Below are 18,545 nucleotides of genomic sequence, written 5' to 3'. Positions count from 1 at the left end.
GCAAATGCATGGACGTGTTCACTACAGCTTTAAGGGTGGCCATTCATGCATCAAAAGTCTTCCTGTCATCTGCCGACATGGACCCTGGGGTAGACTCCATGATTTCTTTGACTAGATCTCTCTGGAGTCAGATAACATGTGCCAAACAGTTCAGCACCCTCAAAGAGAAGGTCGCGGAAGCATAAGCTCGCTTCCCAAAACGATCCAACGTCCTCGACTCTTGGTCAAAAGGATGGACCGTGGAGCTCTCCTGTGCCAGCACTATTTTAATGGCCACCACCATCATAGCATCTACAGGGGACCCCTTGAGCCAATGCAGCTTGTCTGCGGGGGAGTTAAAACCTTGTCTGGATGCTTTGGCATTGGCTCTACGGTGTCCGGCTCCTTCCAAGCCCTAGATGTTATTAACTCCACAAGTGGATCAGCCGGAGGGGACACCCAAGAGGTAGATGTGGCCGAGCTGAATGCCTCCAGAAACATGGACTGAGGTCAGTTTTGGGGCAGACCCCCCCCCCACCCAGCGAAAGATCTCCATAATGTCTCCAAAGGAGACATCCTCAGGGGGTGACCTTGGGGAACCTTCCCCTTCATCCAGGTCAGTGTCCTCGGCAAGGGACTCTGGGGGGAAGAGTCCAAGTGCCTCCTCTTGCATGTATGCTTGAAGGGGGGCCTCCTCAGGGGGACTGTCTGGGGAGACCTCGCAAACTGTTTGCTCCAAGAACAGAACTGCCTGGGGCACTACATCTACGGGCTGCCCCTGAGAGAGCAAGATGGTCAGGACCACACTCAAAGCCGGGGGGGGGTCTGGATTGATTTTGAGGACGAGACAGTCTGAGGCCTCGTCCCTGCGAGAACCCTCTCCACCACATTGAATGCAGAGGGGGAACAGGCTTCCTGGACAGAAAAAGCAGAAGCCACTCTCCCCTTTGACCCGACAGGGGAGTCTGAGCCATGCCTGCTGGGGCCAAGACACCAAGAGGTATGCTCCTCTCTGAAAGACTGAGCAGAAAACACCCCCTTGGATCTGACCAAAGGCTCCGGCTCCGAGAGCTCGGATCCAAACTGGTCGGATCTGACACACTCAAGAAAACTGCCAGCATCAAGGTGCACAGGGTACCATCGGCATCTGCCCCTCAACTCCGAGCATCCTCGGAGCTAATGACTCTGAAATCAAAAGTTGGATCAGAGAAGGAGTAATAGGATGGAATATGGACTGAAAGGACCCTGCTCCAGAGGGAGCCGGCCCCGGCAAGACCCCCATCTGAATTTGACTGCAGATGAACCTCCACATCATCTTGTCCATCTCTTCTTCTGAAAGGCTCCAGATGGAGTGGGAGGATGCTGCCAAAGCTGGGCGGGAATGCTGGTGGCGCGGGGGAGACCTAGACAGTGACCAGCTGACCAAGCTCAGGTGAAAACCTCAGGGACCTGAGCAGAGGGGAAACAGGCCTGGAAACAGGTTTACCTTCAGCGGTTGACCAGCCTGTGACAAGCAGTCAGGGGAATGCTTGTGAGGATGGCCCTTCTTAGGTTTATCCCCCTCCCTGGGCCTCTTAGCAGGAGTAGGAGTCCTAGAGGCCAGGGAGGAAGAGGAAAAAGCAGCAGCTGCTGCTTTCCCTGCCGGGCTTCCCAGCAGAAGAGGCCAACAAGCCCTTGAGGATCAATTTGTCCCGCCTGTCCTTAAGTGCTCTGGGGTTAAACCCAGCGCAAATAGGACAAGGGGACTGGAGGTGAGAAACCCCCAAGCAAACTATGCACAGAGTGTGGCCATCCACCAATGAAAGTTTATAGCCACACTGTCCATTTTTTGAACCCAGGCTTTGGGGCCTCAGCCATCCCATTGGCCGGTTTACTAACTTACACATGCACAGAAAACAAGAAAGAGGAAAGAGAAAGCCTATTTTTTTTTTTTTTTTTGTTTACGAAGAACCCCGGGAAGGTGATAAGACAGGTTTAAGATAAAAAAAAAAAAAAAAAAAGACGAGAAAAGAGCTAATAAACACTGAAAAATACAACCTGACAAACGCTGAAGAAACACTGGAGCTCAGACCACGCTGCATATTTTAAAGTGGCAAACAAGATCTGAAGGGAAAAGGGAGACAGGGAGGCATTATGGGTAAGGGGAAGTGCTTGGAGCTCGGAGCCATAGCTGGAAAATGCGGCCGTGTTGGATCCAAAGCAGATCCGAGAACCCACAGGTTGAAGACCAAATGAAGTAAACTACTTCAGATCATCTGTTCTCCCTGCAGTTGCTGGTATACTATCACTGCCATGTACTTCATGAATAACTGTGGGCTGTTGAGAATCTGGATTGGCCAGTGCCCACCACAGGTAGGGACTGGCACCCATCCAAAGAGCCTCAACTCCTTGGCCATCTAAACAGCACAACCAATCTCCTTCGGAGAGGCAAGGGAGAAACAACTGCACAGTGACCACCCAGAACTTCAGACTGAAGATGAACTGATTTAGGTCACACAAGTCTACGATGCTCCTAAGGTCCTAGGTCTTCTCTTGTACCAGTAAGAATCTGCAGTAAAATCTGGATCCTACCTGGTCTAGTAGACTTCCTGGATGACTCATTTGAAAAGTCAGTTTATAATCTCCAATTCTTTCAATCTCTAGTGGTGGGGTGGGGTGGGATGTAGGGAAGAGGATGGGAAAGCAGCTGTGGAGAGGCAAACTAGGATCCAGTAGCTTTCAGATATGCTACATATACACTGGTCAAGTGTAACAGCTGTCCATGGTAACCAGTGGAATAAACTCACCCCAACTGCCTCCAAAGTGGAGCAGTTCTGGCTAGTCCTCAAGGTAAGCTCTTCTATACTTCCCCTGCATTGGGGAGCTACAAAATCCTTTGTTGTTTCTGCCATCTCTCAAGGGGGATGCCATCCAGGAATGCATCATGGCAGCTCCCTTGAGAGAGATGCCATTCAGGAGAGTGCCATGTGAATGAAGCAAAAAAGAGCAAGTCCTGTTCACCGAAAGTACTTTCACTGAAAGTGTAGTCTGCCTTTTTCTCCACTGTTGTGTGAACTTAGAGTTGGTATATACAAGTCAAGGGTGTGGGGTGGCAGTACAGGGGGGGGGCTTCCCCCTTCCAAAAAATGGTTTTGGGTTTGTTTCTATTCGCCAAAATGACTTTTGATGACTCAACATGGACTCCTGCTATCCACCCCAGAAACCATGACTATGGCTGCATTGTCTCTTTTCTGGCTAATCAGAGCTGCTCGTTAAAGTAGCATCACTTCAGGGGCAGGCTACTTTGCATCCCAGAGAATGGGTTATGAATGCTGTAAACTTCAAAACAGACGTGACATTTTGCTCTCCCACTCACTATCATCCAGATTAGCCTCAACTTGTAACCTAAGTCAGAGCCACTGATGAGGAAAATTAAGAAAACAAGTTCCTATGTTCATAGGACGTACTAGGCTAGTTGCCCTTGTGGGCCATTTTAAGCCTAGCCAATTTCCCTTTTTCTGCTCAAAATAACCTATCCCATTTGATTACAGATTGGTGTTATCCATCATGGGGTAAATTTTCAGTTTCCCATCCACAGATCTAAATTACACTTAAAAATGGACAGGGATGAACTGTTTTATGTGGATTGGGAGTCTGTTCCACAGCAGCAGTATCTTCTGTGAGAGATACCTATCCCTCCAAACTGTTCTGTTGATGTTGCAGAATAATTTGTTTTGGATGTCTACCAGTCAGAGACAGGAATTCTGCACACTGCCAAGCTGGTTTCTTCAGGCTTAACTGTCCACCAGCTATATTATCAGTTAGACTGCCCTCAGTGTCCCAAGTCTTTCAGTGGCTTAAACATCATGTCTATAATCTCACTGGAAATATAACATGAGCTTGACAGCTTAGTGCCCCTTAAAAAGGTCAAGTATGTGAAGACTCACTTTCTACAGCAATCCAACTTCATGGATTCCTCACTACCTGGATGGACTACTGGCCACTGCAAAGTGGGAAGCCCACCAAAATCCAAATGGGGATTCATCGGCCAACATTCCAGACAGTCTCTGGAAGGCTGAAATATCTTTATCAGGTTTACGGGGCACTGGGAGTGTCACGACGAGCTATTTCAGGCTTCAGTGGTCATACAGCAGCCATATCACTCGTGGGAGGCACAATCCAGGATATGAAAAGGAGGGAAAGGAAGGACTCCTGCAGATCTTGTCTGAGGCTAATGGAGGAATAATGGTTCAGTCCCCTTTCTTTTGCACCACCAAGCCTGAATGCCCATTTGCTGAGAGGGACACAAGTGAGTCAGTAATGGCCAGTGAGTCCAAATCTAGCTAGGGAGGCTAACTGGGCAAGTCTAGATGCTGTTTCTTGCATCTGCTCTTGTCTGGCTTCCTTCAGAGGGAGCTTGAAGAAGAATACTCAGAGTTAGAACCAAGGCTGGATATCAGAAGATCCATCCAGAGCCTTTCTAGTTCTCTGTTCCTTCAATGGTAAGCTCTCCTCAGGGAAGACACCTCATGAAGAAGGACAATTGGGAACACAACTTTGACATCAATTCCAAGGGATGCTCTCAAAACTACTGTTGCAACCACAACTGATCCAACATTAGAGCCACCCTCTGGACTGAAAGCCTAGCTATCTAGAAATTAATAGTGGTAAGCACTGACAAAACTATTTCACCAATGTTGATCTCAAACACACTGAACAGACTGGAACCAAAACCATCAGTGCCAGAGTATCCAGCTCTAGGACCTCAAAGGCTAGCAGTGAGGACCTAAGCAATGAGCAAATCGGCATCAAAAGAACAGCACCCATGAATATGTGCCAAGCTGCCAGAAGAGCAACTAGTGCCCAAAGCACAGATGACAAAGACACTGGCACTGCTGCTGGCATTGATGCCAACAAAGTTAGCTGGGTCAGAATGAGAACTAGGTAACCCCAATCTAAAGCAACACCAGGGCCAGTTCTGAGAAGGAGGGAGTTATTGGTCTAAGGAACCTACCTTTCTTTTCTGGTCCAGAACTAGAGAAACACATCAGTCCTACGTCTAACTAAGCCTATAACATGACCCTAAAGAACTTATCATAACTGATGCAAGTTACAGATTTATGACAGGAGACTAACCTAATAAAAGTGGAGCTAGATGCCATTAACATTTAGATCAAATTCTCAAAGAAAAATACATTTTTTGCAAGGCACCTGACCTTGAATCCACAAGCAGATGTTTCTCAATAACGTGCACCAAAAGCTTAGACATTACAGAGTCCACTGAAGACTCCTTTTCCTTTCTACACAGAACCTTGGAAGAAGGACAAGAATTCTCCTTAGAATAGTCCTTAGTCTTAGGAGGTTTCAACTTGCCCACCCCAGCCTTCTCCCTATCTGGACAAGGTTTAGAGATACAGGGTTTCTCAGAAGACTCAGGGTTTAAAATGACTTTAAAAATTACCTCTTTCTTCCTGTCAACAAGACTACGTCTGTTAAATATAGGACAACCAGAGCAGTCTTGAAAGTGAAAGATGCCCAAACACGATCATATATTTAAGTACAACCATCCTGTGTGGGAAGTTTGTGCCCAAAATATGCACATTTAGAAAAATAATCCTCTTCTACTGTTACTAGAAAAACAGCAACTACATCAACAAAATTAAGTCAAGATTACTTCCAAGATGGCTGCACACTGATCAACAGCTTAACTTCAGCTCTCCCAGTGTGAAAAAAAACTGACAGATAAGGGGTAGTAATTCTGACTGAATTTTACTGGCTAGTACGTACATTGCCTGGATGCCAGCAAAGAAACTCAGAGGGTCTAAAAGAAAATCAACTAGAAAAGGTGAAGAGAAAACAATGACTGGGAAGAATCTTGCAGTTGTTCTGCAAAACAGTTCAAGCTCCAGCTTTGGTACAACATACAGCTTTCAGTAGTTAGGAGAAAAAAATAAATCCACAGTGCTCAGAGTGGATTAAAATAAACAGAACATTGAAGGAGCAAATCAACTTGAACAGAAGGCTGGAAAAATGGAAGAAGCTTTAAACAGCTATTCAGATAAAATGATAAAATTGTGAAAAACAGAGGGTGAAATGATAGCAATCTGACTTTTGACCACCATATTGCCTCCATTGTACGGAAAGCTTTCTACATGGCCCACCTCATTAGTAAGGGTATCTCATCCACGGACAAAGCCCCATAACATCCTTGTAGTCTTCCCTTATAAGACCCATTACTGAGTACAATGCCCCTTTTGGCATGTACCTCACAAAGTACATGCAGCAGCTGGAGAGACCACAGAGGTTCCTCACCCGGAGAATCCAGGGCCTCAAACCTCAAACCTCTACCCTACACAGACAGGCTAAAAGTCATGTCCCTCTACTCAGTCTCCTATAGATTCCTCAGAGGTAACCTCTGTCTGGTACACAAAGCAATCTCAGACCCCACCCTGATGGGACTGCTGCATATTCAAAAGTCAAGCTCCACTTGAGTAACCCACACTTGCAACCTCAACCTGGTCTGTGACATCAATAGGACTCATTGACAGGAGAGATTTGTGTCCCAGAGACTCCCCTTTGTAGAATAAACTTCCTCTTCAAGTAAAGCAGAGTACCTCATTAAACATTTTTAAGCGCAACCTGGAAAACTGGATGGGAAACAGAAAATACACCCCTGGGATTCCACCTGTGTCCCTGTTGGACAGTGGCATAGGGTGCTGACTTGTTGGAACATGGGCTAAATTCTTCTCTAGACATGCAAGGGCCTCAGGGTCAATAGCATAGTAACTTCCTATGAAGTGAAGGCTCGCCGAGTATGAGACTGCTCAAGAAGAGGTGTCTCAAAAATGGTAAGAGTTAGAGGACAGAGCACACAGAGAAAAACTGAGATGTTGTGCTGTACCAAAGAAACTGGAAGGAGCAGATTGTATTCATTTTATGAAAGCACACAATACAAAACTGGACTGGTATTTCACAGCAAGATTTGTTAATTGGAAGGGCACACTGTGTGCATGCACCAAACCAGGCCATGAGAAAGCAATCAAGACCTCTATTAGTACAGATGCAATCATGCCAACAGAAAGAGTTGATCCTGCAGAACAAAGGTCACTGGAGGAAATAGAGTATTTGTGGGAAATTACTTCTTACTGTATACCAGGCAGAAGAGAAGCAAATTCATCCTGGCAAGCAGGGACTGTCAAGAGGCAGGTGTGAGATTCAAGCTGTTGTACCTAGTTGGCTTCAGAATATATTTTCCTGGAGGATCGATCTCATTTTCATCAAACAGAAGGGGACTTCTGCTTCTCAATCTTCTCTTACTAAAGCCTATAGAGAGACTTTTCCAGTGAATCCTTTTCCAATGTTCCAAAGGAAAATGGTCGAGAGACAGAAAAAAGCACAGTAGTTAATAAGTATCAGGGGTAACTTGGACTTGAGCAAGAGTCTGGGGTTGGGAGGTAGAGAGGAACAGGGAGAAGACCAGCAACAGTGAAATTAGTGAATAAATGAGAGTATAAAGCATCACTCACATTTCTGAAATATGGCTTTACAAGAAAAAGCAGCTAAAAAAAAAAAAAAAAAGACTAGAATTGTGTTGCCTTAGTTAAACTTGTGGGGTACTTAAAGGCATATACTCCACATCATGTCATTTACATTTGGAAGGTAACTAAAAGGGAAAAAAGGGGGAAAAAAGTAAGCAATTAAAAATTTTGTTCTTAATGGTATATATTTATATAAAATATTTCATGATATAAATTGCAGGTTACAAATTAAAGCATTTTCAATGTTTGTTATTTGTGATAAAGATACCAAAATAAACAAGTACTTTTTTTCAATTTCAAGAAATGTGGGTATTACAATGTAAAAAAAAAGAGAGAAGAAACACTGGAAAAAAAGTATGTTCAAGTTAATATGCTGTAATCTTGAGTTGTTGAGATGGTGGATGGAGTGTAAAATTGAACACCTTATAATCTGTCTACAATTGAAATGTTCTCTATTACCTTTGCATTGGCGAATGTCTGGATTAATGCCCTTCAATTAATCTAAACTGCTTGCATTTGTACCTTTTAATTTTGTTTCTCTCAGCAACCAATGTCTAAAGCTCTCAGTTTATTGCCTGGACCTGTAGTCAGCTCGTCTCCATGGAACATTTATTTACTAAAGGAAAACTTGTTATTACATTCATAGTGTTCTCAGCACAAGTGCTTACACAAGAAACTCATAACATTCAGTGCAACTATGAACACAGGCTGCAATAAGCATTTTAACATGGATAACCTTAATTTTAGGTTAGGTAATGCCTGAGGGTATTAGCTGTCATCTGGACAACTGTTCCTATCTGAAAGCTTAAACTTTGTTATTTTAACATGTACATAGCTTTGAATGTTTGTTTTAAGTTATAAGTTCTGGGGTGAGCTTTTTTGAGGGTTTTCAATAAACCAAAATGTATTGTAAAATGTGACAAAGGTTCAAATGGAGATGACAAAACTCTGTATAAAGGATCAACCTGCCAAACATTAGTAGGTGCATGTAACACAAAGCTGGAAATAGACCTTTAAAAAACTGGCATATATAACAGGTGGGTGCAACAACTTCTTATCATAATGGCTACACTATCCAAATAATTTTGGAATGTGAATGGTCTCATGTATACAAAAAGGGTTAAGAAAATTAAATTATATTAAGAAAAGCAGAATGCAAATAGCAATGCTACAGGAGACATTTGGAAAGAAGTGAACATGTGAATTTGAAAGAGAAATGATTTCAGGATGCATATTCAGCAGAATATCTGGGAAAATGATAATGGAGTACTTATACTAATTGCTACAGGAACTCCAATAGAGGCAGAAGAGGAATAAATGGCAGATTTGTGGCAGTAAGGGGCTACTGCCACAGGAACATGTGCATTTAATTGACAGCTTTGACACATGCAATAACTAGTTTAGACCATGAGCCAATAACTACCAAGATAAAAATGTAGGGTAATGAAGCAAAATTAGACACGTGTGCTTCAACATCTGTTAAAAAGAGAGAGATTTAAGGAATGGATACTAGAAATTATTTGAGAGTTGTTAGGAAGAAGTTATAGCAAGTGAGTGGGATTAAATGAAAGTGGAGTTTAAAAATAACAGTAGAAATAAATGAAAAAGCTATGCTCAAGAAGTAAAAAGAATTTAGAGGGGCTGACAAAAAAAGTATTCCAGAATAAGGGTAATCTCATAGAACAAGAGGAACAAATGCAGTGTGCTAAAGAGAAAACAAGCGAGTACCTGGAAAATATGTATGAGTTTAAAAAGACTGCTGTTAAGCAGCTGTTTTGATAATCCCAGAGCACAAACTTTTAGTACAGCAACTTAGGCAGAGTGTAGAAAAGGTTGTTAAACATAGGGAGCCTACAACAAGAAAAATAATCAGAGCTCCTGTACAGGTATTAGAGATATTTCAGAAATTTTATGAACATGTTTATAAAGCAAAAAAGTGGGGAATCAAGAAAAAGCACAAATGGAATATTTATGGAAGACTTAAATATGCCAAGATTAGAGGCAAATGAGGCTCAACGACTAACAGTTAAAGTAGGAGGAAGTGAGATAAAAATGATGATGTATAACAAATTTACAGGAAAGCCTCCAGGAAGAGATGGTATTCTGGTGGAAGTCTGAAAGTTAGGAGGAAAGAAAGTAATAAACTGGAAGGCTTTGCTTAACAGTATTTTAAAAGAAGGGGAGGGCACATCCTGGAAAAAAAAAACTGTAACACCTGTAATACCTAAAGATGGTAAAGACCCATCTGATCCAGCTTCATATTAGCCCATCTCAATTCTAAACCATGAGTATAAAGTGACTATGTTTATAATGGCTAAATGAATGGCAAAGGTGATGCCAAAAGTTATGGATATGGACCAATGTTTTGTGGAGGGGAGGAAAACATTTGACAATATTAATTGAGCAATGATGATCCATAGGGAAGCAGAATGTAAGAAAATACCGCTTTTAATGTTAGGTCTTGATGCAGAGAAAGAATTCAGAGTAAGCTAGGATTTAATGAGTAGGGCAATAGAAGCATTTGCATCTACTCATGCAATAATAAGGTTAATCAGAAGGATATACAAGGGATCAGGAGGCAATCATCAAACTGGGGGGATTCCTTTGTGATAAGTTGTGTCTGAACAGAGGAGCTAGGCAAGGGTGTCTGGTGGAGCTAGAAAAAAAGACATCGCAATGTTGTGGAATATTCTGAGAGCATTCCAAATTTTTTCAGGATATAAAATTAATGAAGATAAAACAAAGGCTATAATTATAAATGATGTACCCACATATAAATTGGTCCAGCAATAACCATATTTTTTTGGGAGATGATAAAATTAAGTGTTTAGGAATATGGATTAAAAATGATTCAGTTATGGCAGCTAAGGATATGTGGGAAGAGACCAAAAATACAATACAAAAAAATGAGAAAATGGATGCTCTTGCCTATGGATATGGATAACAATCTACAATCAGGAAACATGTTTGTAGCCCCTTTAGTTTTGTACACAGGTCAGGCATACTTTTATCAACCAGAGGAGAAGCTGTGGAAGTAATTAATAAAGAGTTGAAGGACTAAGAAGGACAGAGGGCAAGAGTCAATTGGGAAATGTTGATCCTTCCAACAGAATAAGGTGCAGGATTACCGAAGTTGAAGGGATATTTCAGAGCTGCCAAGTTAAAGCTCTTATATACAGCACAAGCAGAAAGTTGCAATTCAAAGTGGAAAGGGATGATGAAGCAGGGAGGTAATTCAAAAAATAAGAATGGGATTTTGGATGCAGATCCTTAAGGAGAACAGTCATACAGAATATTATATTCATAAAGTAGCAGAAAATATACCAATAACTAAGGCAACATAGGAATGGATAAAGGAGATTCTGCTGATGCAGAAGACTGCAATTAGGGGTACAGAGAATAGACAAAAGGGGGCTGGAATTTACTGAAGGAAGCTGGCAAAGGAATCAAGTTATTGGGTACAAATAATTAGAAAAGGAAAGGTAATAGAATGGGAAGAGGCCAAAAAGACATTTGGATTGCAGGATAGTGACTGCTTTCCCTATCGGGGATTGATATCAAAAGAGAATGGAATAGGAAAATCCTATATGAAAGGTCTACATTGATTGAGTTTTCAACTGAATCTATAAGAGAACCTGCTGCTAAAAAAGGGATAATTAGTAGGGCACAAATATTGCACAATAAAGAATAGTTGTGTAAAATATTACCATAAACATAGATATCTTTCTCTTCCATTTTGCAGTATTCATGACCTTTGGGTTATCCTCCACTCAGCAACCCGAATGTCCGGCTAGTATACAAAAGTTTTACTCACTACAAGACATATGGGTGTCTGACATTGGCCGTAGGGTTCTTGGGCCATAAAAGCAGCACCTGCACGTACCTTCCTCAGAACTGAATGCCCTAGATGGACCCCAGTCCAAGGACAGCTGGCCAAGTCCTGCATCATCCAGCAAGTTTTTTTTTTTTTTGTTTTTTTTTTTTTTTTTAAAAGAGGGAAAAGGGTGGGATAGAATACTGCAACATGGAAGAGGACATCTATATGTTAATACTTTACACAACTATTCTATGTCCTTCTATTCACATGTTGCAGTATTCAGAACTTTTAGGAGAGTGTCACACCTCAAAGGAAAGAGGGGAATGGTTTGGAACTGTTTTCCAAGACTCCATGCAGGATTGCTCTAGCAAAACCTGCCCTAGATCTGGAAATGTGGTCCATTTTGTAGTGTTTAGTGAAGGTATGGACAGATGCCCAGGTAACTGCCTCTAGAATGGAAGCAGTGTCCACCCCTTTGAAGAAGGCTCCAGGCCATGGCAGGCAATGGTTCTAGTGGAATAAGCTTTAATTTTAGAGTTTAGATGATTGCCATGGTAGATGCAGCAAAAAGAAATGGCCCTAAAAGTCCAGGCAGAGTTTGTCTATTCTGTCACCACTTTCCCCAGAGCTCTGGGGTGAAAGACAAATAATTGCTCTGATCTCCTAAAGGACTTGGTCTTGTCTAGGTAGAATCTTAGTTGTCTGTGAACATCAAGGGAATGCAGGACTCTCTCACGGTCATTCTGGGGATGTAGGGAAAAAAAAGTGGGGAGGTGAATACATTGGTTCAGAGACAGCTCACTGACCACCTTAGGCATTAAAGACATGGAAGATTAAAAAAAGTGGGGTGGCCATGAGGGCCTGGAGCTCTGACACTCTCCTGTCTGATGTCAGGGCTACCAAAAGCACCATTTGCCAAGTGCAATATTTTAGAGAAGCTGTAGCTACTGCTCAAAAGGGGCAATGGTGAACTTCTCTAACACATAGTTCAGGTGCCAAGATGGAGGCACTGGCCTCCTGGGGGGCCTGAGATGCAGTACTCCCTTTAGGAATAACTTCACTGGAAGTCGGGAAGTAAGCGGAGGGTCAAGAGGGAGACGAGCAGAAATAGCAGCCAGGTGAACCTTAACAGAAGAATAGGTTAACCTTGCCTGCAACAATTCACACAGCTAGGACAGCACTAAGGGGACCTCTCCTTGAAATGAGTCTAGCTGCCTTTTAAGACATCACATAGAGAACCTTTTCCAATTGGACAAGTAAGATTATCTAGTATTGGGTTTCCTGGCCTCCTACAGGCCACTAAGCATGCCCTCAGTGTAAAGGTGTCTGAAATGGATTAAAACCATCACCCACTGGGTAGGTTCAGAAATTCCATGTGGGGCAAGATTCCAAGGGCAAATGGAATATAGGGAGGAAAAAAAGACAGCCAAGACGAGCAATAACTTCTCTGCAAAAGAAGGATTTGCCATTCATATGGTTATAAAAAAAACATTAGAACAGAATGGGGAACTTGATGAGTAGTAATAATAATAATAAAAAGAAGAAGCTAAGAGCTAACAGCAGCCAAGGGATCTTATGGAAACTATGATACTGGTCATGTGCTTTCACTCTATATAGGCAGAGTATTGCTAAATAAAGGATCAATAGAGGATTCTTACTTTGTTTTGGATGTTAATTCAGACTTCAGGACATATTACAGTAAACTCTCAGTTAACTGGAACTCAAAACAACCAGAAAAAAAAAACAAATTAAAGAAATGCAGTACAGTATTAACAATTCAGTTTTTCATATGTTGCACTTTGTTCACCCCCCCCCCGCAGAAACATACCCTACGTTTTTAGAGTTTTAAAAAGGAAGATACAAATAAATTCCCTCTCTCCTCATCCTGAGAACAAGTCAAGCCAAACAAGTCAAATCGCTAAAATGTTAACATGCACATTCATTCTCTGATCTCATACACACACACACTCTTCAGCTTTCATACATGCATTCACTCACTCTCTCTCGCCGATCTCCCACACACACACACTCTTCAGCCTTCATACATCTCTGATCTCTCACACATTTTCACTTCTGCTTTCATAGAAGCATTCACTCTCTCTCTGATCTCACACACACACTCTCTTCAGCTTTCATACATCTCTCTGATCTCTCACACAGTTGCTTCTGCTTTAATACATGCATTCAATCTATTCATTAAATTCCAATCCACTCAGTGTGCCACAGAAAACTGCTCCACTTGCCCCACTTTCTAGAGGAAAAAAGTTGTTTTTACTATAACGTTCAGTCTATGTTGTCGATCTTCATTCATTCTTGACTGATGGGTTTGGTTCCGAACCCTCGGAACTGACTTGTTTGTTATACAAAGCTCGCGCCAGCCAAAATCTCTCGAGCTAAGGCTCTACCCATACTGCCTCTCCTCCCATTACCTCAGATAGAGTTTGCTCATCACTAAGAAAATATGGAAGCTCTGAGGAACAACCATATGACAAAACCTCAGGGCTAGTTCTGAACTTCCAGGAGTCCCTCGGAGGGGGCAGTAGGGTGAGATGTCAAGAATGAATGAAGATCAACAACACAGATGGAACATTATGGTTAAGAATATAACTTTTTTATCTGATGGTGTCAAGTTGTCAGTCTTCATTCATTCTTGACTGATGAGACAGAGTCCCCAGCTACTTTAGATCCTGGATGGCCCTAAGGAAGGATATTCCTGAAAACCATAGAGCCAAAGGATGCTCATCCCCTGGAGACCATGTCTAACTTGTAATGAGTGATAAAGGTATGTGGGATAGCCCAAGTTGCAGCTGCACATACGTCTTCCATAGAAGCTCTGGAATGGAAGACCGCTGAAGTGAAAACAGATCTTGTAGAATGAGCTCTAATTTTTGTTGGAAGTTTGAGTTCATTCTGATTGCATATAAAGACAATGCAGTCTTTTAACCATTTCTACAAGGTGAGCTTTGAAACCGGCTTTCCCAGTCTGGTACCTGAAAAGGAAAAAATAATTGGTCTGATTTTCTAAAGGCTTTTGTTGTCTAAGTAAAAACGTAATTGTCTGTGGACGTCAAACATAAGCCAGCAGTACTCTCCTTTGTTTGAAAAATTTGGAAAGAAAACTGGTAAATCTATGGTCTGGTTAATATTGGGCTCTGATGCCACTTTAGGAAGGAAGGTGGGATTTGTTCTGAATGATACTATTTCTTTGTGGATGATGATACATGGATGATTCACACACAAAGCCTGTAACTCTGAAATTCTCCTTGAAGGCATGATAGCTATTAGGAATAAGGTCTTCCAGGATAATGCTGGCTCAAAGGGCTGATGAACTAGGCATTGTAAAACTAAGGTCAAATCCCTAAGCGCCATCAGATCTTTGAAAAGGAGTTTCAAATGCTGAGCACCTTTAAGAAAGGTTTTGCAAAGATGATGAGACATCAATAAATGAACGCAGTTATGAAAATTCGAAACAGCAGCTAAATGAAACTTAACTGTAGATGTTGAGGCTCCCAACTGAAATAAGGTGGCCAAGTATTCCAGGAACTTATCAAGAGATGCCGAGAAAGATAAATGTCATTTGCACCTGACCAAATGGAGAATCTTTTTTGTTTTGTTTAGGTAAATTTTCCTGGTGGACAGTTTATGGGAAGCCAGAAGTATCTTCCACACTGGGGAGGACAAGCTGTTTTGCCTGGCAATTACTGGAATTGGAGAAACCTAGCAGTCAGCTTGAGATGTTGAAGGTTGGGATGCACCAAGCCTGAAGGTGAGATAGCAGGTCCGGAGTTGGATCCAGAATCCATGGGCAGTGAACCAGGTGAGGCCAAAGAAAGGGAAACCATACTTGATGGGGCCAGTAAAGTGGAATGAGAATCACTTTGCTTCTCAACCACTGGGCTTTCCTCAGAAACTGGGGAAGTATTGGAATTGGGGGAAAGCATATGGAAGTCCTGGGGCCAATCATGAAGAAGTGCATCTCAGGGACTCCCAACGAGGGGGGGGGGGCTAGGGCAAAGTAGCTGCTGCATTTGTGGTTTATGGGAGAAGCGAACAGGTCACAGCAAGGCTGACCCCATTGACAAAAGATTTTTGTCATTACGTTGAGATTGAGAGACCACTCGTGAGGCAGAAGGATACACCTGCTTAGTTTGTCTGCAATCATGTTGGAGTTCCCTGGGATATGCACTGCTATTAGAAAGAGGTTGGAGGCAACTGCCCATTCCCGAACACTTAGGGCTCCCAACATAGAGAGTAGGATCTGGTTTTCCTGTTTGTTGATCTACCAGACTACAGACATGTTGCCTGATTGGACAGCAATTATCCCTGAAGGAAGGGCAGACTGAAATGCTAGCAATGCTAAAAGCACTGCCCTCAGTTCTAGGACACTGATGTGCAAATTGGCCTCTTGTGGGGAATCTTCCCCAGAAAATGCTGCCCCCCCCTCCAACCCTATCTTGAAAGCATCTGTGGTCACTACAGCTTGGGCTGAGAAGGGGAGAAGTGACGACTCCATAAATTTTCTTCTGGCTTCATCTACCAAGATCAATCCTCCTTGCAGAGATTTGTTATGAAGACAGGATGGGACATAGGGTGTGTTAAAAGTGACCACTGCGACGCTAAGAGCCACTGAAGCAGCCTCATTTGATACCTCGTTAGGGGAACTAATGTTATTGTCGCTGCCATGGATCTGAGAAGCTGTAGTACCACACAAGCAGGAATTTTGTGTTGTGAAAGGATCGTTTGTAGTTGCAATCTTAGCTTTAAAACAACCTATGGTGAGGAAGGGAGGTCACACAGGATATTGTACTTAGCCTTGCTCAGATGAATTCCAAGTCCTGCGTGTGAGATGGTTGAGATTTTTCTTTGTTGATTGAAATGCCTAAGGTTTTGGCAAGATGTAGAAGAGTCTATAGCGCAAAGCAGCAGATCCAGTCCCAATGTTTCTCTGCAGGTATGGCATCTGCAAGGTCACAAAATTCCAGAGGCAAATTCAAAATACAGACCAGCAGACTGTGGCAGCAACTATAATATATTTATTAAACACATATACATAAGAATAGTATAGACAAGAATAAGCTAAACAGACCAGTTTCGGCTAGTATCCTACATAGCCTTCATCAGTGTAATAATATACAAACAGCTCATCCTATAAATACACTCACTGTGACCAATTAAAGATGTTAATTTAACCCAGGTACAAATAGCCCTCCTAATTTAATTATTCATTTCTTCTCTTTTGTATTTAGTAATTCATGCCAGCCTGATTTATTGGATTTAGTGCTTAGGATCCAATAATAATAAAAAGAAATGATGCATTTCAGTGTGACACAGTGTGTTTATACAATGCATTGGTATTTCTCTGGTGTTTAATGTCACTGAAATGTTCCGATATCCTGCATTTTACTGGTCTTGACGTCTGACCTACATAAAATGCTGAGCATTTACAGACTGCAAGGTATACGACCCAGTCTGAATAACAATTAGCAAGAAAGGGGATATAATTTACATGACTTGTATTCTTACTACTGGAACTTTTTGACTTTAATATTCTGGGACAATATGTACAATGACCACATGGAAAGAAGCCTACTGCAATCTGTCCCTCAAGTGTACACATGATTGTATAGGGCATTCTTTTTGTTTTTACATTTAATGTCATAACAGTGCTCGTATACCCTTTGCTTAAATGCCCTTTTTGTTTTGCCCACATAGAAGCCATCACACAACCTGCACTTAGCTATGTACACTACTCTTTTTGAAAAGCAAAAATATTTCTTAATGGGCTATATAAACCCATAGTTCTTGATGTACATGGAATCACCTTCCAACATAAATGAACATTGTCCACACCTACCACATTTAAAACAACCACCTTTTGTATTTCCTGTCCTAGGCCTTTCAAACAAAGTTTTAAAACTGGAATTTTTTAGTAAACAACAATTGTTTTCTCCTAAAATCTTCTTGATCCAACATCAAAACTGACCAAAAATTTTCCAGTATATTTTTGATATCATAAAAATTGAGAAAAAGGCAAAACACAAGCTCTAGCAAAATTATTGTTCATTATTTTGTCACTTGAATGAGAGCTATTAGTCCCACCATAATAAAATAAAATGTTGGCAATGGCACCCGTTTGTCTTTTGATTTTAACCTAATTTTCAAAAGCTTTGATAAAACCCAAAGGGTATCCTCTTTTTGTGAGCATATTGTTCAACTTGTTGAATTCAGCTTGAAAATCAAGTTAATTTCTGACACCATTCTGGCAATTCAGATGAACTGCCCCTTAACCAGTGCCTTTTTCTGGAGAACTGGGTGCCAACTGTCAAAATGTAGAAGTGTGTTGGAATAGGTGGGTTTTCGATATAGTTAGGAAACAAATGATTTTTTCTCATAGTCTTTCACAATAGACACATCAATGAAATTTAGTTTGTCCTTATCAGTATTTAAAGTAAACTTAAGAAAATCAGTAGTGTTATTGATATACTGACAGAACTCCCCTAGTTTTTCCTCACCACCCTTCCATAAAATAACTATATCATCCAGGTAGCGGCCATAGAGAGCCCAAAGGTCCCGATAGCAAGAGTTCATAATGTACTCCTCTCAGTAAGCCAGTACCAAATTGGTAAAAACTGTGGCACAACAGGCTCCCATGGCCACACCTTGAATTTGTCTGAAAAGATGTCCACTAGAACTTAAAAAGTCATTCTCTAATATCAGTTTCACACAAGTCCTAAGAGTATGGTTGCTATTGAACCCTAATTCAGTGTGCCTACTCAAATATTCATAGAACCAATCCAGCCCCTTCTCATGCGGCATTACTGAGAATAGATCTTTTATATTTAGAGTGGCCATAATCAGACCATCATCATACATGTCCGGTTGTATCTTACTTAAAAAAATCCAATCCTTTTTTGTTAAATTAAATCTATCAATATTGATCCCCCTGGTATGTTCCGCTGTAATAGATGTGTTTGCTGCCAATACATTCAAGTTGGTTCACATTTTATATTCTCAAACAACTTCAGAATCAGTTTTCCAAATAATTTTGATTGTCATGCCATTAACATTGTTTATGTTGCAGTTTGTGCTTCTTGTTCTTCATTTTATGTAGATAAAACTAGCCATAAATCATCAGACTGCATTAAAGAACACTGAGGAGCGGTCAGAGCGAGTAATTCATACAACGCTTTGGCTAGACATTCATGCAAATGCCATTCTTTTTCCAAATTCAA

General features: G+C 41.6%; 1 protein-coding gene across 1 annotated transcript in view; it reads right to left on the bottom strand.

The window, feature by feature from the left end:
* Window positions 1–18,545, bottom strand: part of POLG2 (DNA polymerase gamma 2, accessory subunit) — a gene marked incomplete in the record, with an annotated part of 565,932 nt that overhangs the window by 271,687 nt on the left and 275,700 nt on the right.

This window comes from Protopterus annectens, chromosome 8.part0, assembly GCF_019279795.1.
Source record: "Protopterus annectens isolate FY-2018-M chromosome 8.part0, PAN1.0, whole genome shotgun sequence".
Classification (NCBI taxonomy): domain Eukaryota; kingdom Metazoa; phylum Chordata; order Ceratodontiformes; family Protopteridae; genus Protopterus; species Protopterus annectens.
This window is presented reverse-complemented; position numbering and strand designations above follow the sequence as displayed.